Here is a 23,933-nt window from a genome sequence, read left to right as displayed (position 1 = left end):
AAATCCCCCCTCTTGACATAAGACACAAGGGACATCCTTGGCCCCACCTTTTACAGTCTCCATGTCAAGATCCATGACTATTACCAATACCTAGCAGTGACTAAACATTGCCTGCAACAGTACTTTTATCACTGGCTGACTAAGATGTGTGCAAGGCTCCAACTGACCGATCGCTTGCCACCCATGTGACGAATCAACTTCAGGGGCACCAGTGGTCCAGGGATGACTATCGGTTTCTAAACCATCAATCAGCCCCACACCTCTAGTACACCAAGGGATCTGAACAGATTGGAAATACAAGTAAATTATAAACCTCCTAGTCCAATTTTGATAACATGGATAAAACAGCAGGCTTGTCTCCACAAGGTCGTGTATCGTTGGTTAGTTGCAACACAGCGAAAATACAATTATTACCCAATGATAAAAGGGACTGTCCAGTCAAGGTTGTATACAAATGTCTACTTTATTATTATTAAAGCAGACAGTTCTAGCACACTACAAAATACAGCCCACCCTGAAAAGGAACACAGAGGACAGACAGTTTCACGAAGGAAAGGGATGCACTCTGGATACTGACAGGAGGTTAGTCGGTAAAGCAATCAGTCTTAACTGTTCAAGGCTATTTGATTTCAGCACTAAGGTAGCAAGGGGTCATAAATGTCACTAGGGGCCTTCAGAAAAGGACCAGAGGGACAGAACCACAATGCACCTGGTGCTTGAGACGATCTTGATGCTCGAAAACATTGAGTCGGTTCCAGGATGCTTTGCAGCTCCTGCGACAGAGTTCAAGATGGGAGACAGCTGTGAGTATCAGGCAGCAGGCAGTTCGGCAAGGGAGGCAGGGCGGAAGGCTGCAGGCTGGCTTACATGGCCGCTCGTGGTTAAGAATCGTCTCTGTGCTTGTTGCCGGATCTGGAATGCTGGTCGAGGCGTCTGGGGTGGCTTTATTGACTGCAGCTTGGCAACAGTCAGTGGTGCAGCCGGTCACGGTTCAAGGTCTCGACTGCCTCGAACATGTCCTTAAAAGATGGATGCTGGTTGATGCTTGTTGTGGCACACCTCCTAGCTTCTTTGCAGGGTTTGTGACATCAATTAAGGTGGACGGGCCAAAGCTAAGGAGAGTGTTTGCAGGCAATAACCTTGTCCTTTGTTCGGAGACACTCTGGCACTTCCCACCTAGGAACCTTGCTGGCAGAACCTTGCGGGGCACACTGTGTGCTGGCTGGGTACCGGTTCTGGAGCTGCTTGATGGGTCCTTTTAGTCCGGTATCTCCCTCTGTTCCCCGGGATATGTTTAGGGGAGGGATCTTGCTTCCCTCTTGGAAATCCTGGCCTTCCATCACTTTGCGGATGCTGTAAGGCAGACTTTACCTTCAGCCAGGGTCCAAATGAGTCCTTCTTCTTACTCCTTTCAAATTCATCGGATGATCTGCTAAGTGAGGGGCTCAGCCCCCTTTTAAAGCCGAATGGGTCCCAGTGATTGGTGCCGGCTAAGCGTACTTTAATGAACCAATCCTGAGTCACCACCAATAATCTTCTGTTATGTGGGAGGTCATAACCTGAGTGCTTTGCAACAGGAAAGGTAGGGGATAACAATATGTACTACTAAGTCCCACTCATCTTCCTGTCGGTTGTGGTTCAAAGTGTCTCTCTGGTTAATTGAGCTCTCTGTGACTCCTGATCAAAGCGCAGGTCTCCCTTGAAGTTTGTGGCGAAAACAGACTTTTGTCTCCATTAATTCACATACTTCTTCCCTCTGAAAGGGGGTCTCCCTGCAGGGATTGCCTACTATAAACAGTTGTCCCAGGCATGCCATTCAGTGCCCTTCATACAGAGGGGGAGGAGCTATCTTCAACTTGACACATTTCATATTAAATAGGTGTTGGTGTTTCCTGTCCCTTGTGTTCTGTGAACAAGCCCCTTCACAGGCCTGCTTCAATTAACTCGCATCAGTATGCACTGCCACCACAAAGAACTACAATAAAACAGGGTGCATCCATGGAGCCTTTGATATTTTAATTAGGCTAGCCATGGTCGGAGGAAGGTGTCGCCTACCCCTTCTTGAGATGCTTTAATGTACCTGTGGATGTCACATTCGAGCTAAATGTGACAGGAGGACTGTGCCTGTAGGCTGTGGCCCCCAGAGTACACATGACTATGTGTTTGTTGTGCAGTGAGCAGAGGAAAATGTGTGCAGATTAGCCCCACACATTTTCTGAGGTTGATCTCCCATTATTCATTTTCATTACAAAACTTCACAAAAGCCCAGGTGATCTCACACTCCCCGTGCAGATGGTCGAATTCCTCACAGGTATTAAACAAAGCCCAGAGCATAGGTAATCTTATCAGTCCCAGTCATTTGAAAATGCCCAAGGACAGAACTTTGGACTTATGGTTACCCGAAACGGTGGGGTTTTCAAATGTGGAACCTGTGATTCAAACATGCTTTGAACAAAATCAGCAAATACACTAAATACAATGGAAAAAGCATTCAAGTACAGAGGTTTATACATTGTAAATCCATCTATGTAGTATATTGTGTCATTTGTGTATGCCAAAAATTCAACATTAGCAGCACAAAACATGAATTACGGTTCAGAATATGTGACCATCTCTATGCAATTAGAACGCATAATACACGGAACCCTCTAGCCAATTATTGGTCTCAAGAACATTGGGATTGTGACATCAATCAAATTAGATTCTATGTCATTAATCAATTCAAGCGAGAAATTAGATGCAAAAATAGGCTCTGTGCAATGAGGCAAAAAGAGGCTATGCTTATTTTTCAATTACAGGCAATCGACTAGGGTCTGAATATGGACCATGAACTACATGAATCTATCAATCCACAATAATACATATGAAATGTTGATTAATAGAAAGGTTAATTGAACACTGTTAACTCAAACAATTCTGAAGGAATTGACAGTTTGTTTTCATGATCTGGGCAAATATTACTTTTCTTTGACTTAAAATCTTGCAAACCTTTTTTAGGTTCTAAACCTCTACTTTGGTTCATGGAATACAGGTAGAATCAATGTGCCTCACTTACAGTGGGCCAATCGAGATTCAAGATGATGTCCTTCATCACACAGTCAGTTCATGTTGGGAACAGTTTGCTGCAGGAGCTGTGAATAGAGGCCAGCAGGGACTCATGCTCACTTGCATCTGAACATCAACAAACACAAATAATCATCAATGAACGCTGATACACATAATTTGCTATTTTCAGAGTAAGTCAGGCTCTGTGTGATAGTTATTTTTACATTACACAGCCACAATAGTGGCTGTGTAGTTATGGTTAAGTTGCTGCTTCCATAGGAAGAGCACTTTTTGGGCGGCTTATAACTTCGCTCCCCCTGGACAAATCCTCACCAAACTTTGCAAAAAAAAGTACATGGGCCACTCAGAATTTTTTTTCAAAGTTTGGTGATATTTGGTCCAGGGGGGGAAAAGTTACAAGGGGGGGTCCCAAAACGTCTTTTCTTCTCATAGACTGAATGGGGGGAAAACTTTGCACACTCCTACAGCCCAAACCGCTGGAAGGATTTTCACCAAATTTGCGGCAGAAGCCTGGTCCCGAAAGCGTGCTTTTGTAAATTTGGTGACAATCCGTCCAGTAGTTTTCTTTAAAACGACCAAAAAGTAGGTCTGAAAAAATTAGCGATATCTATGTCCGCTCCACGGTCACACTTCCCTGTTCGCTCCGCGGAACTAGAAATCGATTGGCTAATCCGTAGCGTCATGTCTGCGGACATGTGGCGCTTTCACTGATTGTTTGTGGAACAGCGTGAAGTGCGTCAGATTTCTTCGCTGCCTCCGCCATCTTTTGTTCATGTTTTGGTGTACACGGACATCGCCGGTAACACATACAAAACAAGACACCAATGCACTTGTTATACTTATGAAATACTGTTTCCGAAGGTGAGCTTTACTTAGGTTGGGATGGAATGGGGCAACGCAAACTCAAAAAGTGGTGTTTTCTTGCCACCAAATTCATACGGTAAAGTGGAAGTTGGTGCTCAATGTTTGGCGGCCAATGCCTGCGTCTGTGTTACAATGTTTTCAGATTAACATTGAAGTCGGACTGGCGTCCTACGTTTTGAAATCTGAGTCCGCCACCTGGAGTGTTTGATGGAAACAGTGGTTCTGGAGGCGTATGGGAGTAGCGGTTCTCGTGATTGGATTCTCATATGTTGTTGCAAAGTGAGAATGTATTTCCCTTCTGAGTGAAGGTCAGTTGATTTGCTTTTTTGGCTGCGAGCTCAGTAGGCCCACGCATCCAAGTCAATCCATAAGGAGCTATTGTTTTCTGACCTTGAGCGAAAGGGAAACTTCAAAAGCTATGCAAGGAATGAAAGCTTGGAAAAAAATACCATTTGATAAGGTTATGTTTTAAAAACGTTTGTAAGGAACATGAAACATCAGTTCACGAAGATTCTTTGATGCAAACACATTGCTATCTGACTTTGCCAAAAACAATGGATGCTGTCAAGATCATGTAAGTTTAATTTTGACGACTCTACACAGACCCGCGTTTTCATTTTATATTACCAAATACTAACTGTGACATTGTAACTGAAGTATTATCTTTTTGCGGAGTTGTAATTTTCCTCCAATAACCGAGAGTGCACATTGTCCGCGTTTGCAGGCTATGACTAAAGTCACCCTTGTTGACCGTTATTTCTTCTTCTTTCAAATGTTATGCTTGCCCACATAGCTTTGTGTATCAGTTTGCATGTTCTTTTGGTCTTGTGTAACATCAAGACATGTAATTTTTTCTTGCTTGTCCATTCATGTTGGCTTCATAACTGAATTCCCTTCTCACTGTGTAGTTGCCCTTTTTTTAACCCTTACAGCGACTGCTGTTTCTCGGCGTTTGTGTGCTGTCACTATATGTACCCATGGTCAAGGCTAATATTTCCTTAAAATGTCATTTTTGTCCACTTCCATTGGTGTACTACTTTCCACAATCTTTGTGTCTGTTTTGGAATTTTTTCCTAAAGGTTGGGTATTGACACAGATTTTCTCTTACGTTTTCCGCCTAGCTACATCTTGCCGTACTGTGCGTGCCATGGTTTCCAGATGCCAAGTGACGGCTTCTTTCAACGCCAGATGCAACTGCTCGTGACCGGCTGCCTGTCCATTATAATGTTATGGGATGACCGGCAAGGCCTTCTCTGTCCCTACGCTGAACTAGCCATTAGGAGTGACATAAATTCATTTATGGTGGTGTAGGGCAATGGTCATGGGGCTGTCTTGGAAATACCTGTGCAAACAAAGCGGGTGCTTTAACAGAAACGCATACTTTGTGTGTGCGAAAATAACTGCGTATGTCTCACCATGAACATTTTCAATGTCGCCCTTAGAACCATTGTTACAATTTAATTGAAAATGGGATTAGTCCGTTGGTCTCTGACAGTTATTCGTTAAATAAAAGTGCTTTACAAATTCTAAAATGTTAACGTTTTCTTTTAAAATCCTGTGTATCATTTCGAAATGTAAGGTACCATGTTATACGTCGCTGTATGGTTATTTACAGGTTCTGCATCACAGCACGTATTTTTTTTTTTTGGAGGCTGTCATGGAAAGCAAAGAGAGGCAATGTATGGAAGAACCGCCTTCCCTTTCTATGGTGGCCATCCTGAAAAAGGATTTTGTTTTGTAATCTCTGTATGTTTATGTACAGGTTCTGAGTCACGGCACGTACTTTTGCTTTTTGCTTGCTGCCATGGAAAGCAAAGAGGGGCCATGTATGGAACAACCGCCTTTCCTTTCGATGGTGGCCATTTTGAAAAAGGATTTTGTTTTGTAGGCGAGCCGGATTATAACCAAAAATCCTATTTTTCAGTAGCACACGTTAATGCTTTGCACATCTATACTATTACTGACAAATCTTATTGCATCTATGTCCTTTACTGAGAAATATAAAGTACATGCAGTGTATGCAATTTTTAAAAAAAATATATATTTACACTGTGAAAGGTGGTTCTTAACGCAACATTTACTTTGTTAACGGATGGCTTTCTTTTTTGGTAGGACAGCTAATAAGGCCATTTGTGAATGGAAATGAGGAAAGACGCATCAAACAGTGATATTTGGGGGGTGGGTGGCCGGTGCAAAAATAATGTGCGTTTGTTATTTCTAAGCTTGGGGCAGTGTTGTCATGCTCCTTCATTACAGCAGTGCTGCTGTTTCTTGGGGAGGCGGGATGGCCTTAGCTGATCTCATTTTCAGATAACTAAAACTTTTGCTAAAAGTATGTAATGTGTACTACATTGGTAATGGCTGACTACCAATACGTGTTGGTGCTGTGCAAGGCAACTGCTGCAGGTGGACGTTCCTACATCAATATAAAATCTGTTTCCCCATTGTCCACGAGGCAAACATCTTACTGTTAAGTGTTTACGGATTCTGGGACACGTTACCGTGCTGTACACCAGCATATTGTCAAGTGGTATTCTCCGCAAGGTGTGTAAATAAATCAGAAGTTACTTTACATTATGATTACGTGCCACTACTATAAACCGATCATCTTTAGCAAAATAACTTTGCAAAAGGGACGGTATGGTTAAGTTGCTCTACTGAAAACCTGTGAAATTGAGTAAAAAAAACTTTGTTAAAGGGACGTTATGGTTAAGTTGCCCTACTAAAAACCCGTAAAATTCACTAAAAAAACATTGTTAGAGGGACGTTATGGTTAAGTTGCACTACTAAAAACCTGTGAAATTCAGAAAAAAAACTTTATAAACGTGACATTATGGTTCAAAGTAAAACCGAAAAACCCTTGAAATTCGCCAGTTATGTTAGGCTAAGCAACCATAACTGCCCGCACCACTGTGCACTGCTAACAATAACACCCAGGACATCAAAGATGACATCACAAATGTCATTGATGACATCACTGATGACATCACATGTGCATTTACTTTTCAGACGAGGGGTTGTGAATGTAATTTTAGCAAAAAAATATCGGGGATTATCAGGACATGTGTAATAAAGTACACACTTCATCATGCAATGTAGTGTTCTAAAGAAAATTCCATTGCAGTGTTCTTTCTAGTACAGGAACCTACTCATACAGAAATGTAGATATTGGCTGCAGCATACACCACAGAGGTGCTAAGTTTGTACTTTCCAAAGTTGTATAATAAAAAGGTGAATGTTTCTGTATCACAGTTTTCTGGTGTGTGAAACATGTACTAAGTTGCTAATAATGCATCACATTCTAGTAATACACACAAAACATAAATAGACTACAATGCATACAAAAATGGGGCTTATATGTGGAGAGTAAAGTAAGCATACAAGAGACAGTATCATTAGCAACTGTGTATAATGTACATGATTGTATTCACGCACAAAAATGATTGCTGTATCGGCCAACAGGGGGCGCACGGATACCTCCTTGTGTAAGCTCTCCCCCTCGAGGGTCCGTATTGTGAGTTGAGCCCCCACATTACGCCCCAACCCCTGGGATACTCGCGGTGGAATAGACGTGGGAAGGCCCCCCCACCAACTTGCAGAAAACCCAAGCTAAATCGGACATGTTTTGCGGGAGAAATCCTTCATTGAAATCTCTTGCCGGCGAATGTGAGAAGGCCCAGTGAGCACGGGACCTGCGCGGCCTGCCGCTGTGAAGTCCCGGACGGACTCCCGCTCAGGACGAACCGACACGTAAGTGTGCGGCACGCCGCCCCCCTCCCAGATATCCTCGAGGGACATCCTGCTGTGGCTGGCGACCTGCACCATCGGCGGGAACGGGAGCCTGACAACGGCGGCCCTGTGAGCCCTCCCCCAGATCTTCGCCGGGGCACCGGAGTGCCATCCCGCCACAAGGCCGCTGGCCCTCATCGCTGAAGGCAACAACCCCGCGACAGGCCCCAGCTCTGGGCAGCACGGCGCGGGGACCTCAACCCCTGCCGTGATACATTGGGACCTCGTCTCCGCTTGGGCCGCCGCACCTGCCTGCGAGACCATATTACTGGACCCCCGGGGGGAGCGCGTGCAATCCGCCCCCCCCCCTAGGGAAAAAAATACAAATTAAATAAATAAATAAATGAAATAAATAAATAACAATAATAAAGAGAAACCACGCCACGGGGACTGGACGGCCCTGAACGCCTGGCACCACGTATTCCAAACCCTAAAGAAGGGAATAACAGCGACTGCAGGCAAGGCACTCCCCTGCAATATACCCCCTCCTGGGCTGGTCCTGGAGGCGTGAGGTTTGTGGACCATAAGTGAAACAGTCTCCCCCTCTCACACAAGTGTTATCCCAGGCCCTGGGTCAATAATTGTAGTGCATCAGGAGGTCAGAGGTGCGGCTTTCCCGTGAACAGAGCCACCAAGGAGCACTACTAGAAAGTCTACACTCGCACAATCTGCAAGATCAGTCCTGTTCTCGCAAGTGTCCTAGACAACTGTGGTGTGCCCCAGCCCACCAACCAGAGAGCCTCCAGTGTAGGTCCTACCTAAAACCTCACACTACCAGCAGCGCTCCATGAGCCCAATTAACCACTGAATACTGTCCATCAAATAAACCGTGCACAGGAAGACGATTCCCTATACCAGCACCCTCTGTGAGGCACGTCCTCAGACGGGCCCCCCTGGCGATGAGCCCTCCCACACTGCGGATCGTCTACTGAACCTCACGGATGTCTCTCCGGCCACGTCAGGATTCGCACAAAGGTCTGGATTTTTGGACATCCCCAGCTCCTACCAATCCACACTGTAACTAAGAGGGTAAGGCCCCCGACTACGGGGCGTGTGCCTCCTCCAACTAGGGACCCACTCTATGGACGCTAAAAGTAAGCTTGCCAAGTACGTCTACTCCCCATTCTCCCCGACTCCTCAGCGGAGAGTAACAATGTCGACTGAGACTGCAGAGGCGGGGGCCGCCGCCACCAAGGGAGACAGTGCTGCCTGAGATAATGAATCTTGGGGCCAACTTAGGCGGTAAGATCGACAGGATCAACCAGAGAATGGACAACTTTGAAGAGAGATTGGAAGGTGTCGAGAACAATCAGGCCTCAATTGACACCCTTGAAACTCAAATGGACTTGAGAATTCGTAATATTGAAAGGAGGGAGGAGGAGATACGTCTAAAAATGGACGATTTGGAAAACCGACAAAGAAGGAACAACCTCCAATTTTTTGGAATCCCAAAGTCCGATGGAGAAACGGAAAACTCCCTCAAAACCACAATACACAACATCATAAGAATCCTAATGGCAGACGAGGAGATAGACAAGCCCAAAACAGAACAGATCCATAGGACAGGTGGGCTCCCCGGTGGACCTTGCTCTGTCCTTGCAAGATTCCACATATACCAGGACAGGAAAAGGATCCTAACCAAGGCCAGATCTGGAGATTCGCTCACGTTAGGAGGTGCCCAAATCACTATCTTCCAGGACCTGTCCTCGCTAACCCTGGCTCTGAGGCGCCTCTGCAGCCCCCTGACCAAGTGGCTCAAGGAACGGGGCACAAGATACAGGTGGGGATACCCCTTCTCCCTCACACTTGAAGATGGTAGCACTAAGATAACCCTCCGGTCTGAACAAGAGATCAAGGACTGCATTGCAGACATTCTTGGAGCGCCCCCGGGTGGGGGCGAAGGGGATGAGCCGGCACAAGTGGGAATGCAATGGAAGCTTCAAGGCCCTAAGAGAAGACGGGTGAAAGGATCAAGGAAATATAGACGACCAAACAATACGCCGGAAAAGGGAAAATGAGTGAGATCTGCATGAACCTTGCAAGCCAACTGATTGAAGTCTACGTCTGAAAAGTCTGTGAGGAGACACCCACAGCTGCAGGGCAATAGAATCACTGGCGGATCAATGGCTCACGGCTGCAAAACTCCCTCCTGAAGTAGGGGGGAAATGAACATATGAAGAATGGGCCGGGGGATGCACGTAAAGTTACACCTTTGTTTTCTTTTCATGGTTAATGTTGGAATATATGTTGTTGGCGGGGAGGGAGGCGAAGGTAGAGGGGGCTCATTTATATGTTGCGATTGTAGACTCGAATGGGACCGTGAGGTAACGGTCTCCGCTGGTGGTCCGGTACTGGACTGAACATTACCACCAAGTCCGAATCGGACGCCGTCAAGGTGCTGGAATGGCACACTTCCAGTTCTTGGGTTCGCTTGAACACCATCGACTCAGGGAGTGGGGGTTAAGGGGGAAGGGGAATGAGAATCTCAAGAACAGTAGCACTAACATCTGAACGCACTTGCAACATCATTGACAGCGAAAGTCTGAAAATGCAAATATTGGTCTGGTCACCTGCAATGAGTGAACCTATAAAGATGCTCCACAATGGCAATCCCTGATCATCATGGGGCAAGGGTCTCGCTCAGGGTCGGGACTATTAATGTGAAAGGCTTGCACTCACTGACCAAAAGATCCTTGGTCCATAGATAATTTTGCAGATCTAATATTGATATACTCCTCTTGCAGGAGACCAAATATGCTAAAGGTGAAGAGCGGAGCGTCCTGGCGAAGAGGAGAGGTCTGGAGTTCTGGGGTTCGGGTCCGCTCAGGAGAAGTGGTCTAAGAATCCTAATCAGGAAAGGAATCAAATTTGAACTGGACAAAACATGGTCTGACGTTGGGGGCCGTACTCTCCTTATAACCGGCAAAAGTACAGGTAACTATTACCACTCTATATGCACCTAACACTGGACAGGCCGCATTTTTTGAGAAGATGATCCCTAAAATAATGTTGGAAGCCACAGGGTGTGTCCTCTTGGGGGGAGATTTTAATCAATGGGTCGATCCGAACAAAGATTGGAAACCGGGTAGACCTGAAACAAGACACCAATACAGGAGCGACGGCACTGAAATGGCTGCGATGATGGAACTCTATGACATGAATGATGTGTGGAGAATTATGCACCCCACCGAAAGCGGTTACACTTTCTACTCAAACCCCCATCATACATTCACACGTATCGATTACATATACCTCACAAGTGACCTCACTACCACTGCACAGCAATCAGACATCGTCCCGATAACGTGGTCTGACCACGACATGGTACTGGCCGATATCAACTGGGTGGATCTACCTCTTAGAGGAGGGAAGTGGCGGTGTAATGAGACTCTTTGGAAAGATCTGGTTTTCAAAGCTACCATGGAGACAGAAATCGATGAATACTTTAAAATGAATAATGATGGGGAGGTCTCCAAACAGATAATATGTGAAGCGGGGAAGGCCACATGGAGAGGTATCTTGATAAGAGAGGGGTCCACCAAGAAAAGGGAGAGGAAAATCATAGAACTAAGGTTACGGACTGAAATATGTCAATTAGAGGCGGAGATAAGGAAAGACCCAGGGGAAAACCTAGACAGAATGAAACTAGCCCAACAAAAAAGGGAAGAACTACGTTTGTTGGAGCATGGTCAAGTAGTACGCAAATTGCAGTTGCTGAAACAGAAGTTTTATGAAAAAGGGGACAAGGCCGATGCCCTATTAGCAGCCAGGCTCATAGAACAAAGAGCGGAGTGCAAAGTAAACGAAATACTTCAGGATACCGCCTCTTCTACCCCAACCCCCTGTACCATCCCAAAATCCTTTGCCAACTTCTATGAGAATCTATATACCTCTGAAATAATCCCAGGCCAGTTTGATACTACTGCGTACTTATCTCCGATCACCATGCCTACTATAACGCATGCAGAAACTGAGCTCCTTGATTCCCCAATTACAGAACATGAGATCCAAGAGGCAATTAAAAGGTTGACGCTGGGAAAATCCCCGGGGGAGGATGGTTATACTGCAGGGTTCTATAAAACTTTTGCTAAGCAACTGACACCCTTCCTAACGGTACTATTTAATGAAATAATGGAGACAGGCATAGCACCAGACTCCTTTAGAAAAGCATTGATAACAGTGATCCCTAAAGAGGGGAGAGACCCTAAGTGTTGCGGATCGCATCGCCCCATTTCTCTCCTCAATCTTGACGCCAAAATCTACGCTAGGGTACTAGCAGCCAGATTGGAAACATTAATGCCCCACCTAATCCACCCAGACCAGGTCGGGTTTATACTGGGGAGACAGGAAGCTGACTCCATGCGTAAAACGTTAAATCTCATCCATGCGGCCCATAACCTTCCCAACGACCCTGTTCTGCTATCAATAGATGCTGAGAAGGCCTTTGATAGGGTGGAATGGGACTTTCTACGAGCTGTCCTGCAGAAGGTTGGAATAGGCCCCAGAATAAGAAAGGGAATGCAAGCAATATACACGTCCCCAAAGGCAGCGATATATGTTAACAGAGAATATTCCAGATGGTTTGAACTGAAACGTGGGACTAGACAGGGATGCCCCCTCTCTGCAATCCTGTTTGCACTTTCGTTAGAACCCTTGGCACAAAAGATCAGAGCGGACCCCTTGATAGAGGGGATGACACTAGGACCAACAGAATACAAGGTAGCTCTCTACGCAGACGACATCCTTCTCCACATAACTAACCCCTTGGAATCTGTCCCGCAAGCCCTCAAACTAATGGCAGAATATGACCAGTTCTCTGGCTTTAAAGTAAAAAAGACCAAGTCCATTTTGTTTCCCCTACAGGGAACTGTAGAGGAAAACGACGCCAGATTTCTCCAGCTGGGCCTTAAGCTCGAACATGCTACATTACAATACCTGGGCATACAAATCACTAAAACCCTGAGCAACCTTTTTGATGCCAACTTTCCCCTACTCCTCCAGCGGTTCGCAGCCGATCTTAAAAAATGGGAAAAACTCACGATCTCTTGGCTTGGCCGAGTTAATGCAGTTAAGATGGTATGTCTCCACCGTTTTCTATATCCTTTCCAAATGCTCCCGGTGGAGATACCAAAAGGGTTCTTTATGGCAGCCAAAAAGCTCATGGTAAGATTCATATGGCAGGGGAAAAAAGCAAGAATTACATACAATACGCTAACGCTCCCCAAAGACAAGGGTGGGGTTGGGCTCCCCATTCTGTGGACCTATTATAAAGCCACCCAGCTGTGCATTCTGATCCCACACCTTAGGGACCAGAAAAACCTCCAATGGGTCCAAATGGGCAATCACTATTTCTCCCCAGCCAAAGTATCGGAATGGCTATGGACCCCACACAAAAGGGTACAACGAAAAATCCAAGGCCACCCCATCTTGAGCACCATATGGAGCATATGGCGCACAGGCAAGGAAATGCACAGAATCACCACTTGGCCGTCTCCACTTAGTCACCTATGGTCACCTGGCATAAACAACCATATACCTGACGTGGGTAGGTTCCAGGCGTGGTATGAAGCGGGTCTGGAGAGAGTGGGACAACTCCAGAAGAAAGACGTGTTTATTACGCTACCAGACCTGACAGAGGCTTTGGGTATAGGCACCCTCTCCACATTCCTGTACATCCAACTGAAAGGGGTCTTAACGCAGGCGAAATGGAGAGATCAACTGAACAGAGACCTTACCCCATTCGAGAAACTTCGGGACTCCAAATCAGAGAGGAAAGGCCTCATATCTGTGATGTATCAGGAATTAATAGCGGCGGGTGACGGATCTATGGAAGCCCTATGAACAAGGTGGGAGAACGACTTTGGGGAAGAGATACATCCTGACCTATGGGAAACAATGTGTAGTGCGGCCTCCAAAACATCTATATCCAGCCAATACAAGCTTCATGCCATTAAACTCTTACATAGATGGCAATAAGACCCCTTCAGACTTTCCAAAATGTCCCAAACTATGAGTCCAACATGCTGGAGAAAATGCGGGGAAATAGCCAACTATTGGCATATGTGGTGGGGCTGCCCGCGAATCAAGGTATTCTGGAATGAGGTCCTGGGGTGGATTAAAGAGATAGAAGGGATTCAAAGAGACGCTGACCCCTATTTGATTCTCTTTGGCCTTGGAAAAAGACAAAGATGAATGGACCAGAGTGAAGGGCTTGACCCCCCACCTGTTGTTAGCAGCTAGGGCTCTCTTGGTGATTAAATGGAAGTCTACAACGGTGCCTGGCAAAAACGAATGGATGAATCTGGCTACAAACATCTACCTAATGGAGACAATAACCGCCTCACTGCACGGCAAAGCCTCACAATGTGAAGCTCTATGGATGGACTTTAAAAACAAACATCTTGCAACAGACTCCAAGTCCCAATCGGACGACCCTGCCGGGTTATGATGAAAACACAATCCCAAACTGAAACCATGGGGAGAGAATGTGCAATAGCTGGCTACAGACCAATTGGACAATGGAAATGTGAATAAAACACTTTTGAAGCCCCGATGCTTGTATATCATTCAACAGAGGAGTGCTCAATCAAAGAAGGGAAGGGGTAAGGGGGAGGGTTGGGTTCCTTTAATTTGTGATGGACTTACTCCGATACAAACAATCCAATATATGTTGCTAATATATTTAGATAAAATGTACATTGCCTTTCTCATATAACCATTTGATTGTAATGATGTTATGTGTAACAGGTAGTCCATCTTGTTTGTTTACTTTGTTAAAACCAATAAAGCCAAATTTACACAAAAAAAAGATTGCTGTGTTTCAGGCCTGCTTCTTCCGCTATATATGTACATCAAACGATGCGATTAAATTCTAAGGAAAGTAGTGTAAGAACATGTGAGAATAGCAATATCTATAAATGTAATACCTTTTGAAAGTTATGTTTCTCACTGTCAGTAAATAAACCCACATGGCCTAGATATGGCAGTGAACAAAAAAGAAGGGGCTACACATGCAATGTCATCAGTGATGTCATCAATGACATTTGTGATGTCATCTTTGATGTCCTGTGTGTTAGTGTTAGCAGTGCACAGTGGTGCAGGCAGTTATGGTTGCTTAGCCTACCATAACTGGCAAATTTCAGGGGTTTTTCGGTTTTACTTGGAACCATAATGTCACGTTTATAAGGTTTTTTTAGTGAATTTCACAGGTTTTTAGTGTTGCAACTTAACCATAACGTCCCTCTCGCAAAGTTTTTTTAGTGAATATATATATATATATATATATATATATATATATATATATATATATATATAAATGTAAAAGACTTGTACAAAAAAAGCACAAGGGCGAACAGCACTCCAGGAGCAACAACGCAGAAAAATGTCCACACTGCAAGAAAAAACAACCAAGATTTCCACAGCAACGAGGTTTCCTTTATTCTGTGTGCAATGGAAAGCATGATTTGCAGGCAACAACGCGTTTCGCAGTAAACAAACCGCTTGTTCACATTAGAGAGTCATTACACAAATGAGGGACTAATAAGTGTATCCTCATCTCTATGGTTGCACGACAAAACTGTCAACAGCCTAGCATATACATGGCTGAATGCTGGTGTAAACAGGCACAGACATTTTGTAATTGCATACAAAAAGAAAAAAGCAGTTATATAGCTGATGGTGTCTTTTTAATAAAGTAATCTAAGAGAGACACGCACATGGAGAAACACGGCGTTTATTAGGCAGCAATGGAGGATTAATGTCCCCAAAATCAAACGGTAATTGTGACGTGGAATAGCCTTGCTATATAATGCATATAGCAAGATATAAAAGGAAGTCCCTTAGTTTTATACCGTTTAAAAACTATATATGTGCCAAAAGACACAAGCTGCTAGTGAGCGGTAAACTAATACAGCGCTAATGGCAGACTGGCGTGGTTACCTTAAAATATCTGAGTGACATATATCCAAGGCGGAAATGGCCTAAAGGGGTAGATAAAAAATATCCAACATAAAGGTTATGCATGAATAAGAGCCGTATGTAGTGTTTCTCGATGGTGCTATATAACCGCATTGCAGATACGATGACCTGATAGATGTCAAGAAAACCCCAGAAATGGTATGCCTCTATAGGCCCGGGTGGACAGAATTGTAACTATTGTGCAATGCTGGAATCATCAAAGTATTGACAAATATGTACAAATACGCAGTAATGTAAGGTGTCTAGTGCTATTACATGCAATTATGCATGGGTTTTTTTGTTTAGAAATGATATGCAAGTGTACAAAATAGTACCGAAAAATCAGTTCCTATTGATGGTTCAGAGCAGTAATATATCGGCTATGTGCAAATACGCAATAAAGTGCAAAATGTGCAATGCTAAGCATAGTGCTGCATATATTACATATGTGCATAAAGCAACCATAAAGTGGCAAGTGCTAGAAGTGACTAGTGCAAACATACATATATTTATTCTTTCTTATTTCATCAGATATTATTGTTCATTATCTATGCTGATTTCAGACCCATTTAATAAATGTCCAGTAGTACTCCATCGCCTACAACTATATTCTGTTTGGTAGATTTGAATAGCCCAATATGGCGGTCACCAAACTGGGCACTAACCCTAGTATCAGAGTAGGCCCTGTCTTAGTTTCTACTTCGTTGTTTGTTATCTCAAGAGGAATTGCAATTACTAATGCTGCATGGCCATCAGACCGAACAGCAAACAGAGCTAGCTTCACTACATCCTTTAACATGGATAAGTGTTATGTCAGCACCATGGACTCAATTTTAGCCATGTAGTGCAAATTATAACCAAACTGTGTATTAATTGTGACACCGCTATTATTCACAAAGTTAGCAGCTATCGGACAGATAATCGCATTTGTGTGGAACATTCAACCCAAAACAGCCTAATATGGCACTTGGTAATCATGGCTTTATGAGCCTTGGATCATGAAAGGTCCGTTTTTAGTTTCTACTCTTCCGTTTGTTATTTCAAGAGCAACTGCTATCACCACTGCAGGGTGGCATCATACCGCTGACCCAAGGCTACCAGAGGGCGAGCTTCTGCTGTTGTGCTGTGGCGAGGAACAGACTGCTGTGACTATTAAACCTGTAATTCTGTGTTCTACTGAGGTGCGTGTGCCTTCAAGGAGACCAGCTGAGGAGAGCAGCTGACTACATTAAGGCTGCTTCTGCTGTTGTGCTCTGGCGAGTTGGCGCACTGCACTGCACTTGGAAAAGACTCCCTCTCACACTTGTGGTGCATGTTCTGAGTCTAATGCAGAATACCCCGCTAAGAACTCGATGGCCTGGTTGAAATTGGTGAAGTAGCGGACTATCGCCGGAAAGCACAAGTAAATTGTTATTATTCCTGCACGTCCGAATCAGGAGACCCAGAGAGGGCCGCGCCTTCTCCAATAACACCTTCACTAGCGTTAGCAGCCTCGCAAGAGTTACTCCGACCCTCTGTGTTCACGTCGGAGGCGGCATGGGAAATGGGACTCAGTGATAGTAATGTTGTAACAATATCCGAGCGGCCAAGCCATAAACAAATCTTTACATCAATTCAAGGGGGCGGCGCATGATGACACGGCTGGCACCGGGCTGTGTGTTGGGGAGAGGAGTGGGAACACTGATGTGGCTGGTTATCGTCAAACGCCGCCTTTGAAGACTCTAGCCTTGCACATGAACCTATTGAGCCAGATGTCTATTAATGAATGTGATGTTAAGGGAGGTGCGGTAAGTGCTTTTGAAAGTGCCAACCCGATCGGAACGGGATGTTCAAGCCCTGCTAGTGTCTGAAACTAGAGTGGAAGTTTCTGACGTTTCTGACCGGGAAAGTAACTCCATGCCCCCATCAGTCCATTATCACCCCACCCTACATTCCCATTCAAATTTGATACTGCCATTGAACTCAGACACAGGAATTGACGAAGTTTTTCAAGCAGCAACTGTAGAAGACGCAACAAATGAGTCACGGTTATGTGAATTAACATTTACAGAACCGGCTATATCCAAAGAGGGAGGAGGTGCCTTTGGGGTTAATGTTGGCCCCGATAGGCGCAATTCACTCGACGTAGTAAACAAAGTGTTGCAAAATGTGGTCAAGATCAATAAAGAACGTGCATCTAAACATCAACAATTGCAGAGGGCTGATGATGATGTTCAAGAGAAAGCATCCCTAAAGAGATTCAATTATCAGCTGTCGGATGCAACTGAAGACATTTGGGAGAGTGTGAGATACAAACGACGAAGGCTGGAGGAAGACAAGTGCAAAAGCAAGCTCGCACAGGCCCTGCCGTGTGCCAGTTACCCACGTCTCAAAAAAGAATGTCCGACAACCTGAGAGGTGTAAGATAAGTTCCCTATGAGGCACAGGATAGGGTGCCTTCACGAGAGTTTGAAACTTGTAACTCTGAAGATTCCCTAATATCAGACTCCTCCTTGATGGAGAGACCCTTTCCGAAAATGAGGAGGAAAAAACATGGCTCAGTAAAGAACAAGCGAATGTTAAGAGAACACACGTGTAATATGGATGCTCGTGTCACGGCCATTGAATATGCACGTATAAGCGACTTGCAAACGGTCTTGATTTCCTCCATGGCAGCATCACTAACCCCTTTCACGAAATTATATGAAAAGGTCAATGAAAACATGAAAGACCAGTCCACACTAATGGCGTTAATGAATTCAAAATTAGTGCATCTAGAGGATCAATTTGGTCGACACAACAGCAAACATGAAGATGCAATCAAAAGGATTGAGGCAACCCTGACCATATTGATGGAACAAAGGGGCAATGATAACATGGACACAAAGTTACTGGCAGAAGTGGCTAAAGAGTCTTTATCGTTATTCAAAAATGCAAACCTAAACACAGGAAATGGTTTTCATCAGTATAGGTCTTCGGCCAACTTTATGCTAGTTAATAACCTGATGTCTGCACACTGAGCGAGAAATGTTACTACTGGGATGAATAATCACACCATGCACCTGAGGAACACATTGATTTGGCATCAATAGGGTTGTCATCAGTCACTACTCAAATAATGGGAGACAAAGTGGAGGGCCGTTGGTATCTGATTTAATCATTGACCAGTCTCCTGATTGGGTAATCCCGCATGGGAATCTTCCGTCACTACCTAAGAACAGCGGCTCAACTCCGGAAGTTTCTCTAGAGACTGGCGTGGCTGAGGTATCTTTCAACACGGCATTTGAACCAGCTCGGAGCCAAGAAAATCTGGCTCTGTTAGATGTCCAGACTGCAACGTCTTCAAGTAATCAATAACTTGAAGTGTACAGGAGAGTTGAGGAACCACCGACCTTAGTATATTCAAAGAATGTTGTCGAAGCTTTTCCAATTTTTAAGAGAGGTGTTCCTGATGCAGAGAAGTCAATAAGTGGCAAACAACTGTTGAAAAATAAATTAAAGAAACCGAAAAATGTGTCTGGTCGCAAAAACTCTAAGCTAACTGGCTCAAGAAAATGTTTGAGGAACAATAAAGTGGTACATATACTGGAAAATGGTAGTGGACCCAATTTAGTTCAGACGACAAAGAACAACACCGTTACAATGCAAGCGAAGGTCCAGGTGTTGCCTGTAGTTAAGGATGGGGCACAGATTATTGATTCCTCTAATGAGATTTCAGAAGAATTGATGAACATGTCAACCTACTATGACATCGAAGAAGAAAATCCAATTGAGAGGATCACACTCCCTGAACCAGTGGCATTAACGTGTCCACAATTGCTTTTAGAAACTCAGTCTGATGGGTCTTGTAAGGATGCAATGCAGAAGAAAGAAGTCCTAACTCATGAAAACGTGCTAGACTGTCCGAAACAAGGCGGAGGTGAAGGGCCGTCTATTGAAAACAAGGCTACCGTGGGTAGACTATGTACCATTATTCAGAATACGGAGTCCAGTAGTACAGCAAATACAGCGTGTATGAGCCCTGTGTTTCTCACATTACATGCGAGACTGGAGATGATATGCACAAAACTGAGCAATGACTTTAACAGCTGTCTGCCTAAGAATTCTCAACCATCTAAAGCTGAGGGGAAAAGAGAAATGGGCACTTCTGAAATTCCAGATGGGTTCTCTAAACCAGTACATTTACAGGCCCTTGACGATGCTTTTGTAGACAACAACGCCCAGAGAATCAGGCAATCTATAACAAATCAAAGAGAAGGAAGAGGTTTCTGGGGCAAGGGGCCCGCATTCAAACTAGTAATTGACCGTGTGGACTCACGGGAGAAAATAGTCTTAAACAGATACGTCATAAAATGACTGCACCATGTCCCAGGTCTTCGACTAATTGTGTCAAACGATGATAAGATCGTTGAATTCCCTGAGGAAGAACGGACCGACAAGGTGGTGTTGCACCTGTCATCGAATGTAATCCTGTCAGTAATTTTGGAAGCATGTGATGCATTTCTATCATTGGGTTTTGACGTTTATAAATATCAGGATGTTTTATCACCGGGTCTGGCAAAGGAGTTCAGTCAAAACATTGCCCCTACAACAGCGAATAAGGCAGTACGTTCCTTAGTAGGGGTCAAAAATAGTTATTGTCGGTCCGAGAGTTTGAAACAAGAAAATCACTCCATCGTGGACCAAGCTTGCATATGCTTTATTGCAACTACAAGAAGCCATGGAAACACATAGGAAACCTATGGAATGACTGAAGTGAATCAGGTAGGAAAAGTCAGGCCTCAAGTACATGGAAGGGGAGAGATGATCCCTGCAGCACGAGGCGCAATGCTGGTGTTCACAGCAAAGGACAAGAGCGGGTGGATAATTCCTGGTTCCCGAGGTAAGAAGCCACCTGCAAGAATTGAAATAAAATCCTCATAATTGCAGACAGAGGGGCTTCATTTTGCAGTCCCTGCATACGAGACCTAGCAGGACAGGACAACGCCCATTTACTCGTGGTGGGAAGAGAAGCTATTCCAAGCAAGACGGAGAGGAATGATACTACTGTTGCCCACCAAAAACTGCAACCTGCAAACAATCTCCCAGGCTAGGTGATCAGACCAGTAGCAACAATAGGGAACACACAGCCCTGCATGTCCCTTCCCATCGTCTTGAAAAGGTACATCAAGCTCTCTGACCAGAAATGGTCCCAGGCCCGGGAGGACCCTCCCTAGCCAATCCAGAAGCTCAATTTGTTAGGTGGTGTAAAATGCTGCATGGGCCAATGGTCTTCCTCCGACTCTGCAAGAGTGTAGTTTGCAACAATATGGGGGAAATCCCAGGCAGATCCACCTAATATCGAAAGCCAGTGGAATCACTAACCCATATAGGTCCTATAGGTAGTTAGTCTAAGCTGACCAACGAGAACGACCCCCAGGTGTTTGGGGTAGACCTGATTTTTGTGATGTCACTTGTGAATAAAAACTTGTGACACAGGTTCAGGAGCTGTGATTGCTGGGGATTTGTTTTCCTTTATGATCCCTGTCTGTATTGGATAATAAAAGACAGTATACTTTGCCCAATGGCTAGGTCTTCCGTTTTTGCATTGGGAGTCTCTGTTGGGCCCAAGATTCTCTGCTAAGGTGGAACATTGTTATTGCAAATCCCCAATTCCTCTGTCTCACAACATTGGTATCATAATTGTGGTTATTTTTAGGTATCCGGCTTGCATTCGGCACTGTTCAATCAACTGGTTAGAGGACACTGTTGCTGGCTAAGTACTCTGTAGGTTTGATTATTTTTCAAAAAACTAACGCTCACCTCTTAACAGAGGCATCTGATGAGTTACATAATGTTTTCACTTGTCGTATTAGAATAAAAAACTTTATGTAAAACTTTTAAATTTAGGGTCAGAAAATGGAAAATAGATTCAGGTAATACCTAGTTATACATGCAGAAGACATTTTCCCCTAAAATAGTTAAACATGCACTGTGGCACTCCTTTGACTGGTGAATGCATGTCACGGTGAGAATGCTTTTGACTTCACTCTAATTGAGCAAATCACACATCACTACTATAAGAGATGATTGATTCATTATCTCATATCTCAAGCAATCACAGGGCATCATGAGTAAGCTGCAAATTTAAATTTATCTGCTTATCTGAAGCTCACAAATCCCATGGCACAGCGATTTAGTAATGTTCACAACTATTATTTACTTACTAGTTCAGGTAATAACTCAGCACAGTGAATGAACTCAGCGCTATACTATACATTTCTTTTTATAATGAAAGATACAATTGATCCAATATACTAATTTGAGTTTGTATACTTTTTATTGTTTGTTTGTTTTATTTGTTCATTTGCCATGTGCAAACAACGGTATCAAAATGTGACTATAACATGTATGAATAGAACCCATTATTGTCCAATTATTGTACTTGTTATGCACAGCTCTGAAGAAGAGCAAAACTCGAAACACGTGTTGGCTGGCTACTTGTGCATCTTGAGACTTTGTGTGTTTTCATGTATCTCTTTCACGTGAAAATAACTTTTTAAGGTCCTAGATTGCTTTGGCAATACAGGGGCAACCAAACATGAAACCTCACTATTATCTTAAGACCTCTTCTACCAGTTGGCTGCATCTTTTATCTAGACTTTTAGCACAACCCTTCAGGATGTTACTTCCACAATGCCACATTTTTCTCAAAACCCTGAGGCATCTAGGTGCTAGTTACAGATAGTGCACCGAACATTGATGAAGTGCAGGAATACGAATATGGTTACAGAGTGGGCATGTGTATACAACTTGGCAGAGCCACACCTCATGTTACCGGGGGCTACATAAAGTATGCAATACAGATCGGCATAGCAGTAGTAGATTTTGAGCATAGCTAGGTTCGACTTTAGGCAATCCGGTGAAAACAGCATAACTTTGCAAAGCCACACCTGATGTTACAGGGGGCTACATCAGGCATGCAACGGCAGGAGAGCTAAAGTAGGTAAGTTAACATGGCCAGTATATAGTTAGGAAATGTGCATTAAATAACATGAGATAAAGAGGTGGTAGAGCAGGGCTGGCAAAGACTTGACCATGGGTCACGTTGTAATGGAGGGTGCCGGCTGGGAACTGATCATCATGAACAGAGACAACCGTCACTGAGGGTACAATGGAATAATGGGATCCGAGGAGCAGCGCAATGTCGGCCCAAAAAGGGGAGAGCATCAAAGAGGAGGATTGGTGGCCTAGGCACCAACAATGCATGTGTAGGACATAAGGTGCTAGATTTTACCGCTGTGAGTGAGCCAGGAAGGAGTTATGGAGGGTGTAGAGTCCAGCTGGGTGGAAAGTACTTTTGCTGGCACGCCGGACACTTCCTGATAGGCCCAGACAGGCATAGGCCTTATATGAGGACCTTAGGAGAGGGACGCCGGCACAGCCTTCTGGCTATGAGGCTGTAGTTCGTTATAAGCATCCTGCATCCAATCGGAAGGTAAGGTCAGGATTCAGCCAAAGATGCGAGCTCAGATGGTAGAGCGTTGCGGGCTGAGCGAGGAGGCAAGTCTCGGTGGTAGGAGATCTGCAGTGGCGGCCATTTTACAATGGTACACCTGCTCCATGGATTCATCAGCTTCCTCCTGCTAGCAGGGCACCACAGGAGGGGCTCGGATGCCAGCACTCCTGTTGTTGCTGGTTTTATATGAGGGACCAATGAAAAAGTGGCCCACAGTTGCAAATGGCAATTGATTGTTTTTGTGACAGGCTGTTTGAGTAGTACCCAAGGAAGAGTTTTATGATAAAATGTGATGCAAATTGTGCATTTTTAAGAATATTTATTCAGCACCATTGGCCAAAACGACTAGCTACATGGTGAAGTAACTTCTCAAACTTGCCCACTGGGCAGAAAGTGGCCCACTTTGACCCAAAAAACTGGCCCACTCTAGCATTTTATGTTTTTGGTTTGGGAATTGCCCTATAGGCCAGACCGAGCCAGTTTATTGGTAAAATGTATTCCAGTGTCGGTCTCAACACACTATCGGGAAATTCGGACACCCAAGTGTCCATTTTAAGGGTGGCTGAAGGGACACATGGTGTTGGACTCTAACAAACTGGGCAAGGCGGGCCAGATATAATTTCTTTCCCCTGTCAGCAAGTATCATCCAAAATTGAGTTTGCACAAGAGATCAGTCTAAATTTCCGTTCCCTTCTGCTCCATTAAACCCGCTTGCAGATCTATGCTCTGGCCTGTGCAATGTAGGACCCAAGGATGCTTCTCTTATCCTGGGAAGGGTCTT

At 44.5% G+C, this 23,933-nt stretch overlaps 1 protein-coding gene across 2 annotated transcripts in view; it reads right to left on the bottom strand.

The window, feature by feature from the left end:
* Positions 1 to 23,933, bottom strand: part of AMER3 (APC membrane recruitment protein 3) — a 225,961-nt gene that overhangs the window by 154,036 nt on the left and 47,992 nt on the right. The gene's annotated exons all lie outside the window — the stretch shown is intronic.

Source organism: Ambystoma mexicanum, chromosome 10 (genome assembly GCF_040938575.1).
Source record: "Ambystoma mexicanum isolate Mex_15411 chromosome 10, UKY_AmexF1_1, whole genome shotgun sequence".
In the NCBI taxonomy this organism is placed as follows: Eukaryota; Metazoa; Chordata; class Amphibia; order Caudata; family Ambystomatidae; genus Ambystoma; species Ambystoma mexicanum.
This window is presented reverse-complemented; position numbering and strand designations above follow the sequence as displayed.